Source organism: Eschrichtius robustus, chromosome 7 (genome assembly GCF_028021215.1).
Source record: "Eschrichtius robustus isolate mEscRob2 chromosome 7, mEscRob2.pri, whole genome shotgun sequence".
Lineage (NCBI taxonomy): Eukaryota > Metazoa > Chordata > Mammalia > Artiodactyla > Eschrichtiidae > Eschrichtius > Eschrichtius robustus.
Genome location: NC_090830.1, coordinates 94985227 through 94993746, shown reverse-complemented (window position 1 = coordinate 94993746; position 8520 = coordinate 94985227). Strand labels below are relative to the sequence as shown.

General features: G+C 33.8%; 1 pseudogene; it reads left to right on the top strand.

Moving 5' to 3' along the window:
• The first annotated feature begins 5583 nt into the window (after nt 1–5583).
• On the top strand, nt 5584–5835 carry LOC137767707 (small ribosomal subunit protein eS27-like; annotated as a pseudogene).
• Nucleotides 5836–8520: the final 2685 nt, after the last annotated feature.

Genomic DNA, 8520 nt, shown 5'->3' with positions numbered 1-8520 from the left:
TGTTCAAAAGAAATCCTTTTCAAACTAGTCATTAGCCAGTGCCCTCATAAATCACTTACTTCTAAGACAGTTTTAAATAAATCCAAACTTTTGAAAGGGTTTTGGATTTTAGATCTCTAGAAGTTAGATACCACAAATGGTATTAGAAATCTATGCCAGCATTTCTCACAAATTACCCTCCAATGACGTGAACTTTAATGTAATTGGGGATATGGCCCTATCATATTCCTCTCAGGGAAATTCAAGCCCCATTGTAAAAATATAACTCATTAAGAACCATAAGTATTTAACATTATCATTATCCTATGTTCATTTTGATCCCAGACACCAGTTCTGAATTCCAAAATGGTGCTTATCTCAGTCTAATAACTGCTAAGGGGCACAAAGCCAGTGAGATGCCTCTATTTTCAAAAAGAGTAGTTTGGCAAAATTACCTCTATTACTAAAATTGATGCTGCTTATGCAGAATCCACAAATTATTATTTGATGAGGCTTAAAAGTTGATTTCACCATATTTGAGAGAAACAGGTTGAAAGCAGGAAGAATTTTTTTCCCATTTAATGAATGTTTTAGATTTTTAAAAAATATTTCTATTTTTAAATCTTTAGGAATAGAGTTCAGCCAATTAAATAAATATACTTATTGCATATTTGAAGAATTAGAAATATCTAGTGATATTTACCAAGTAGACTGCTAAACATGTGGAACTCTCTATAATAAATGTAACTAGTTCTTCCAGCCTGATACAACACGATAGTCTCAGATACATGCAATGAATATAGATTACTATCCTTTGAAAATTTATATTCCTTATTTTGAAAGCTTATTTTTAAAGAACCTATAAGAGGGCTTAGTTTAAATATTCTGTAAATGTTATTTTTTAAAGTATTTATATATTATTTTAATTTTAATTAAATTTAATTTTAATATTTTATATATTTATTTTTAGTATTGATTTTATTTACAAACTTTTTTTAAGTTTATGCAATTGCAAACAACTATCCAGTCCCTGCCCTTAAGATGAGTTCTAAGTAGAATAGAATTGAAGAAACTAAGCTTAGAGAGTCAAGGGTGACTTCCTGGAAGAGTTCATGTCAGAAACAAGGGAACAGCAAATGCGAAGTTCTGGAAGCCAGAGAATTTGATACATAAACAAAGAACAAAAACCTGGCAGCAGTTTAGTACTTCCAGGTACTGAAAAAAAGAGGAGAAATTAATGAGGGTTTGCCTGTGATATCCACCCTATGTACCTAATATGTAACATGCAAGCAGAACAACATTGCAAAATCACCAAGAACACTCAGTGCAGAGCTTGTAGAAGGGCCTCAACATAAATTAGTTTCCACCTCTCACCAAATGCAACAAAGATAGGCTAAAATAAAACTAACTGCATTTTTCAGTGGTGAGGAAGAAGGGAGGTGGCATTTAGTGGTGTGGTAGTGAGTAGGAAACATGGCATAGCATAATAATAATAATAATAATAATAATAATAATAATAGTAGTAGTTCATGCAGCTTACTATATGCCTGGTACTGTTCTAAGGACTTTAAAAGAACCATTTAAAATTCGTGAAAAAACCCTATGAGATATTGTTATCATTCTCAGTTTCCAGATGAGAAATTTTAAATAACTTGCCTACAGTTGCATAGCTGAGCCAGAATTTGAAAGCTTAAATTTAAACAGCCCTTTTTTTGCATCTGGACTCTACCATTCACCCGCTGTGTGGTCCTGGGTAAGTAACTAACTTAACTAACATCTCTCACATTAAAAATGGGGACATGTAAAAAATCTGAAAGAGAAATTATGGAAACACTCCCATTTACCATTGCAACAAAAAGAATAAAATACCTAGGAATAAACCTACCTAGGGAGACAAAAGACCTGTATGCAGAAAACTATAAGACACTGATGAAAGAAATTAAAGATGATACCAACAGATGGAGAGATATACCATGTTCTTGGATTGGAAGAATCAACATTGTGAAAATGACTATACTACCCAAAGCAATCTACAGATTCAATGCAATCCCTATCAAATTACAATGGCATTTTTTACGGAGCTAGAACAAATCATCTTAAAATTTGTATGGAGACACAAAAGACCCCGAATAGCCAAAGCAGTCTTGAGGGAAAAAAACGGAGCTGGAGGAATCAGACTCCCTGACTTCAGACTATACTCCAAAGCTACAGTAATCAAGACAATATGGTACTGGCACAAAAACAGAAACATAGATCAATGGAACAAGATAGAAAGCCCAGAGATAAACCCATGCACCTATGGTCAACTAATCTATGACAAAGGAGGCAAAGATATACAATGGAGAAAAGACAGTCTCTTCAATAAGTGGTGCTGGGAAAACTGGACAGCTACATGTAAAAGAATGAAATTAGAATACTCCCTAACACCATACACAAAAATAAACTCAAAATGGATTAGAGACCTAAATATAAGACTGGACACTATAAAACTCTTAGAGGAAAACATAGGAAGAACACTCTTTGACATAAATCACAGCAAGATCTTTTTTGATCCACCTCCTAGAGTAATGGAAATAAAAACAAAAATAAACAAATGGGACCTAATGAAACTTCAAAGCTTTTGCACAGCAAAGGAAACCATAAACAAGACGAAAAGACAACCCTCAGAATGGGAGAAAATATTTGCAAACGAATCAACGGACAAAGGATTAATCTCCAAAATATATAAACAGCTCATTCAGCTCAATATTAAAGAAACAAACACCCCAATCCAAAAATGGGCAAAAGACCTAAATAGACATTTCTCCAAAGAAGACATACAGACGGCCACGAAGCACATGAAATGATGCTCAACATCATTAATTATTAGAGAAATGCAAATCAAAACTACAATGAGGTATCACCCCACACCAGTTGGAATGGGCGTCATCAGAAAATCTACAAACAACAAATGCTGGAGAGGTTGTGGAGAAAAGGGAACCCTCTTGCACTGTTGGTGGGAATGTAAATTGATACAGCCACTATGGAGAACAGTATGGAGGTTCCTTAAAAAACTAAAAATAGAATTACCATATGACCCAGCAATCCCACTACTGGGCATATACCCTGAGAAAACCATAATTCAAAGAGACACATGCACCCCAATGTTCATTGCAGCACCATTTACAATAGCCAGGTCATGGAAGCAACCTAAATGACCAGCGACAGACGAATGGATAAAGAAGATGTGGCACATATATACAATGGAATATTCCTCAGCCATAAAAAGGAACGAAATTGAGTCATTTGTTGAGATGTGGATGGATCTAGAGACTGTCATACAGAGTGAAGTAAGTCAGAAAGAGAAAAACAAATATCGTATATTAACGCATGTATGTGGAACCTAGAAAAATGGTACAGATGAACCAGTTTGCAGGGCAGAAGTTGAGACACAGATGTAGAGAACGGACATATGGACACCAAGGGGGGGAAACTGCGGTGGGGTGGGGATGGTGGTGTGCTGAATTGGGCGATTGGGATTGACATGTATACACTGATGTGTATAAAATTGATGCCTAATAAGAACCTGCAGTATAAAAAAAAAAAAAATGGGGACATAATGAGGCAATTGTGAATATTGAATTTTAAAAAATCATAAAGTTCATGAAATATTATATATCCCCAATAAAATGTTAGTTTTCCTTCCTCTTCCTACAACCCTCATGGCTCTTATCCATTTATTCAGTGGTCATGTACTGACTGCCTAAGAAAATATAATACTTAGCCAAAGACTTGGAAAAACACCTCAGACTGTTAACAGTCATTATCACTGAGATGAAGAATGAAAGTAGGCTGGTGTGAGATTTAACTCCTGTATACCAGTGCCAAGCCCATTAATTGGGCCTTATCCCTTTGGGGAAAAGCAGGAAGTATTAGGGAAAGTTCCAAAAACCACCGCCCAGTAAGAATGAGCTCTATCATCTCCTGGACCTGAAATTATCACCAAATAGAATAGATGAGGCAGTTTGCAGGCACCAAGCATCTAGTTTACCCTAGTTCCTTTAGGTGACCTGGCCAAGTCATACAACAGGTACCAAAGACATGCAACAGGTCTGAGGTACCTTAAAAATTCTCCATTCCTCAGGCTCAATAAACTTGCTTTTATTATAACCTAAAAGCCATCTTTGTACTTTACTTTTGTTCTTTTTCTCAAACCCTTACTGTACTCCCTCTAGATATTCCACCCAGGTGGGGTCATTCTGACTTTGTCCTATTTACTGTTTATTTCCATTTCCTCTAGTATTTTTCATTTCAACTTCGATAATATGTGGAAAGGCTCTATAAAATTGATAAACAGGAGTACCTCAAAAATTTTAATAGTTTATAACCTGCTGTCATCTTGATGATCACAGTAATTTCAGTACACAACTTTAAATGCTACCTTTCATCCACCAGTCATTTCTCCACTATTTACAAAGCTGCCAAACAGAATGTAATGTATATGAGAATATATATTTCACCACCTACCTTTATTACATGTATTTTAACATGATACTCTGTTTTTAATTCTGCATGTTATTTTTTAATTTTCTATTTCTTTTTTGTTGTTAAAGAAGAAAGTCCAAGAGAGAATTTTGATACGTACCCATTTGAAAACCATAGATTTATATAAAAAGCTTGACATAAATGAAGAAAGATGGGCAAAAGGAGTATGTAATTTAGGAGAGAGAAGATAGTTCCCAAATTTTACACTCTTTGGAGGACTTCATATCAAACATCAAACAATCTCTCATTGGTTTATGGTTATTATGTATAAAGCATTCTGGTAAGCCTTTAACTTAAATACTCTCACCTAATCCTACATTATAATGTAAAAACTGTTATAACTTCCATTTTATAGATAGAAAAAAAAGGCAAAGGTTAAGAAATGTTCCCAAGTCCACACAGCTAGTAAGTATTGGAATCATTGTAAATGCAGGTTTCTCTGACTCTAGGTACTGAAGTTTCAAATATTCTGTAAAATCACCATATTTGACAACATGGTAAATGACAAAATAGTAATAATAATAATAATTTGGAGTGAGAAAATATTTGTTTGAGTCTCAGATTTCACACTTATTAGCTGAATATTCGTCAAGTCCAAGCAGAGTCTCAGGATACTTCCATCCTGTGGTCACACCAACACCTGGCTCTCAAGTTCCCTCTAATATTTGTTTCCATTCCACCCAGACAAATGAACATAGAATCGTGGTAAGAAATTTTTAACTGTCTACATAACTCACTGACTAGAACTCAGTCACATGACCATTCCTAATTCCATTGGAGTCTTAAAAATGTAGTGGAGCTATGCTTCCAGGAAGAAAAGTTAGCAGGTTTGACATCAGCTAGTAGTCTCCTCCATAAAGTGTATATGTAAAGCCCCATTATTTGATTAATTAGTAGTAATTGCTACTGCTACTTTAAGCCTTTGATGCCCTTGAAAATTAATAAAATAAAAATATACTTCAAAGGAAAAAAAATAAAGTAATATGTGTGATTCAGAATATTAACATTTGTGGAGCTAACCAATGTTGAAACAAAGAGGCATTTCAACCTTTCACTTGGTGATGACCTCCCTAGGAGAACATGCCTATCGAAAATAATTTTCTTCATCCCTCTCCAGAAGAGAAGAGGAAACACAAGAAGAAGTACCCGGTGCAGAACCCCAATTCCTACTTCATGGATGTGAAATATCCAGGATGCTATAAAATCACCACCATCCTTAGCCATACACAAACAGTAGTTTTGTGTGTTGGCTGCTCTACTGTCCTCTGCTAGCCCACAGGAGGAAACGCAAGGCTTACAGAAGGATGCTCCTTCCAAGGGAAGCAGCACTAAAAGCACTTTGAATCAAGATGAACGGGAAACCATCCCAATAAACACATTTTGGATTAAAAAATAAAACAGGCATTTCAATATACAAAAATGAAAAATGAACTACCTTTAGTAGACAGCAACAAGGCATCTCTCCAAAGAAAAACGTCTTTATTTGACTAAGCTAAGGTTAAATAACCTTCACTAGAGAGAATCCCAAAGCAGGAGAGTGTGCTACATAAAAATGTTTGTTTGTTCTTTTATTACACAATATCCCTTTGCATTCCAAATACTCCAGCTAATCTAATTAAAGGTTGGTGAGGGGAAGGCAGTAAAGAGAGAATTTAATTCAGCATGTAATTATTGTTGAGCTGAAGACCATTTTTTTTCAATAAATGAGTAAACTATGAATAACTTTTCACATGCTAATTGAAAAACTTCAAGTGAATCAATATTAAAATATACCCAATTGCTATGTATACCGATATGCCTACTGCAGACACAAATTGGATGAGCATTTTCTGACTTCCTGAGAAATTATCTATCTATATCAAAATATGTATCTATAGATTCGTATCCATACAATATGTGTTTATATCTACAAATTCTCAAAATATTCTGAAAATATTTATGAAACTCAATATCAACAAAAAAAGAATGACATTTAATAGATGAAAGACAAGTATGGGCTGAATTGAGGTACCCTCAAAAGCCAGAATTAGATTTTACTCTAAAATCTAAACTAATAAAATGTGTATCGAAAATACAGGATTAGCCATAAATGAGAGTAAAACAAGATATTGTGAATAAGTGAGTAATGGACTAGTTTGGTAAAGTTCAGCACTTTAATTCCTATGATATAAGAATTCACTGCTTGCTATGCAGAAAACTGGTTTATGTTCTTCACGTGAGAAAAATTAAAATAGTAGAAAAGTGACCAATCATGAGAGTGGAGGTGGGGGGGAAGAATGTGTTGATTCTGCTCATTTAGCATGGTTCAAGGTTCAAAGTGGATGGAGTTCTGGCTAATCCAACATTAGCAATCCGATTGCACAGGTTAGGCTTTACCTGAAAGATATTTAAATCAGCTAATTGATTCCTTGTTCTCCACTTAAACTTCTTAAGAAGGTGTCTTCCAATGTATTTTCCCTACAGAAAGAGAATATGCTAGAGAGGCTGAATTAAACATTCTGATTCACTCGACAGATTAATTTCTCTGTGTAAATGAACAATGACATTTTCATTCATACATATCAGTGGTTTATACCCATCAGTCGCTGTGAAGTTGGCTAATATGAGTCTGTGCACAGAGACAGCTTCCCTCTTAAATTGCAAACAAACTGATCCTGGGAGACTGTTACCCATTCCTTGAACTGTGATGAATCCACCAAGGCAAATGCTACTGGGTTTCTGAGCAGCCAGTCCCTCTTCTCCATGTGACATAACCTTGTTCTGGTGTACTTGTTTCTTGGAAAAGTTTTAATTGCTAATTTTTGTTTTGCTAATTGTCTAATTTACTTTAACCTAGACATTTAATTCTAGAATATTGTGAGATTGTTTAATTTATGGGTCATTAAGTTCTAGATGTTTTTTCCCTTTTTTTCTTGCTTCTTGTTTAAGGACACGAACATATAAAAGAAGGTGAAGAAGTAGACATGAATGATTACTAAGTGAAATCTGTATATTTTTTATCTTACTGAAAGATTAGAGAAGTTGACTAATACTATTATATATGTACTTTTAGGGCTATTATTAATTTTCAATTATAGTACTTTTGTATTTGCTCCCAATGTCATTTGCAATTTTTTGATCATCAGAATTGTTAATTAGCATATGTTTTATAGCACCATGGATCCTGATTCCAGAAGTATCAGGAGCTCTTTCAAGAAATTAGATGACCCGTCACCACTGCCTTCATCCAAACAGACTATTTAAGGTAAATCACCTTTTCCATTTATTAGCTGTGAAACTTCTGGTAATCATTTAAGTTTTCTGTCTTCAGTATGAGTAAGCAAGGCATTTGTAGGACTAAATATATATAGTACATAAGGTAAAACTATGCCAAAAATTTTTTGAAAGTGATTTTTGTATACAAATGATAAATTTATTGCTAATGAGAGACATCAGATTTTGATAACCTTCCTAAACTAAATAAGTGTCATGAGGTGATTATAATCATATGCATAAACCATAATTATTCATTGTATGATGTTGAGTCAACAGCAAATTTTCACATGTTTATGAAACATATTAATATTATGTGTATATTATCAATCAAATCAGTCTTAAATTTTAACTACATCTTCAATTTTTCCAAAATTAAATAAAAACTGTTTACAGGATAAATATGACATGAAAAATTTGCTTTTTATATTCTCATGCTAAAACTTAAAATAATGTTAGTTCTTTAACACATTTCCAGAATGGCATTAACCTGATATTTTTCAAGATTAAATTTTATTAAAGAAACTTACCCCTGTCCTAGTTTAGGATAAGCTTAAATGCTAAAATAAATCTCCCTAAGTTTAATGTTCTAAAAATAATTTAATATAAGCTACTATCCTAGAGAACTACTAATAATTTTATGGTATTCATAAAAAAGAAAATGCACTCTAAGTAAGTACAAAAAATGCCTGGAATTATAGAACTAGTGCAAAATTCTTAACTTCAAATAATTATATTTTACTCTTGTACCTTAATAATACTCCA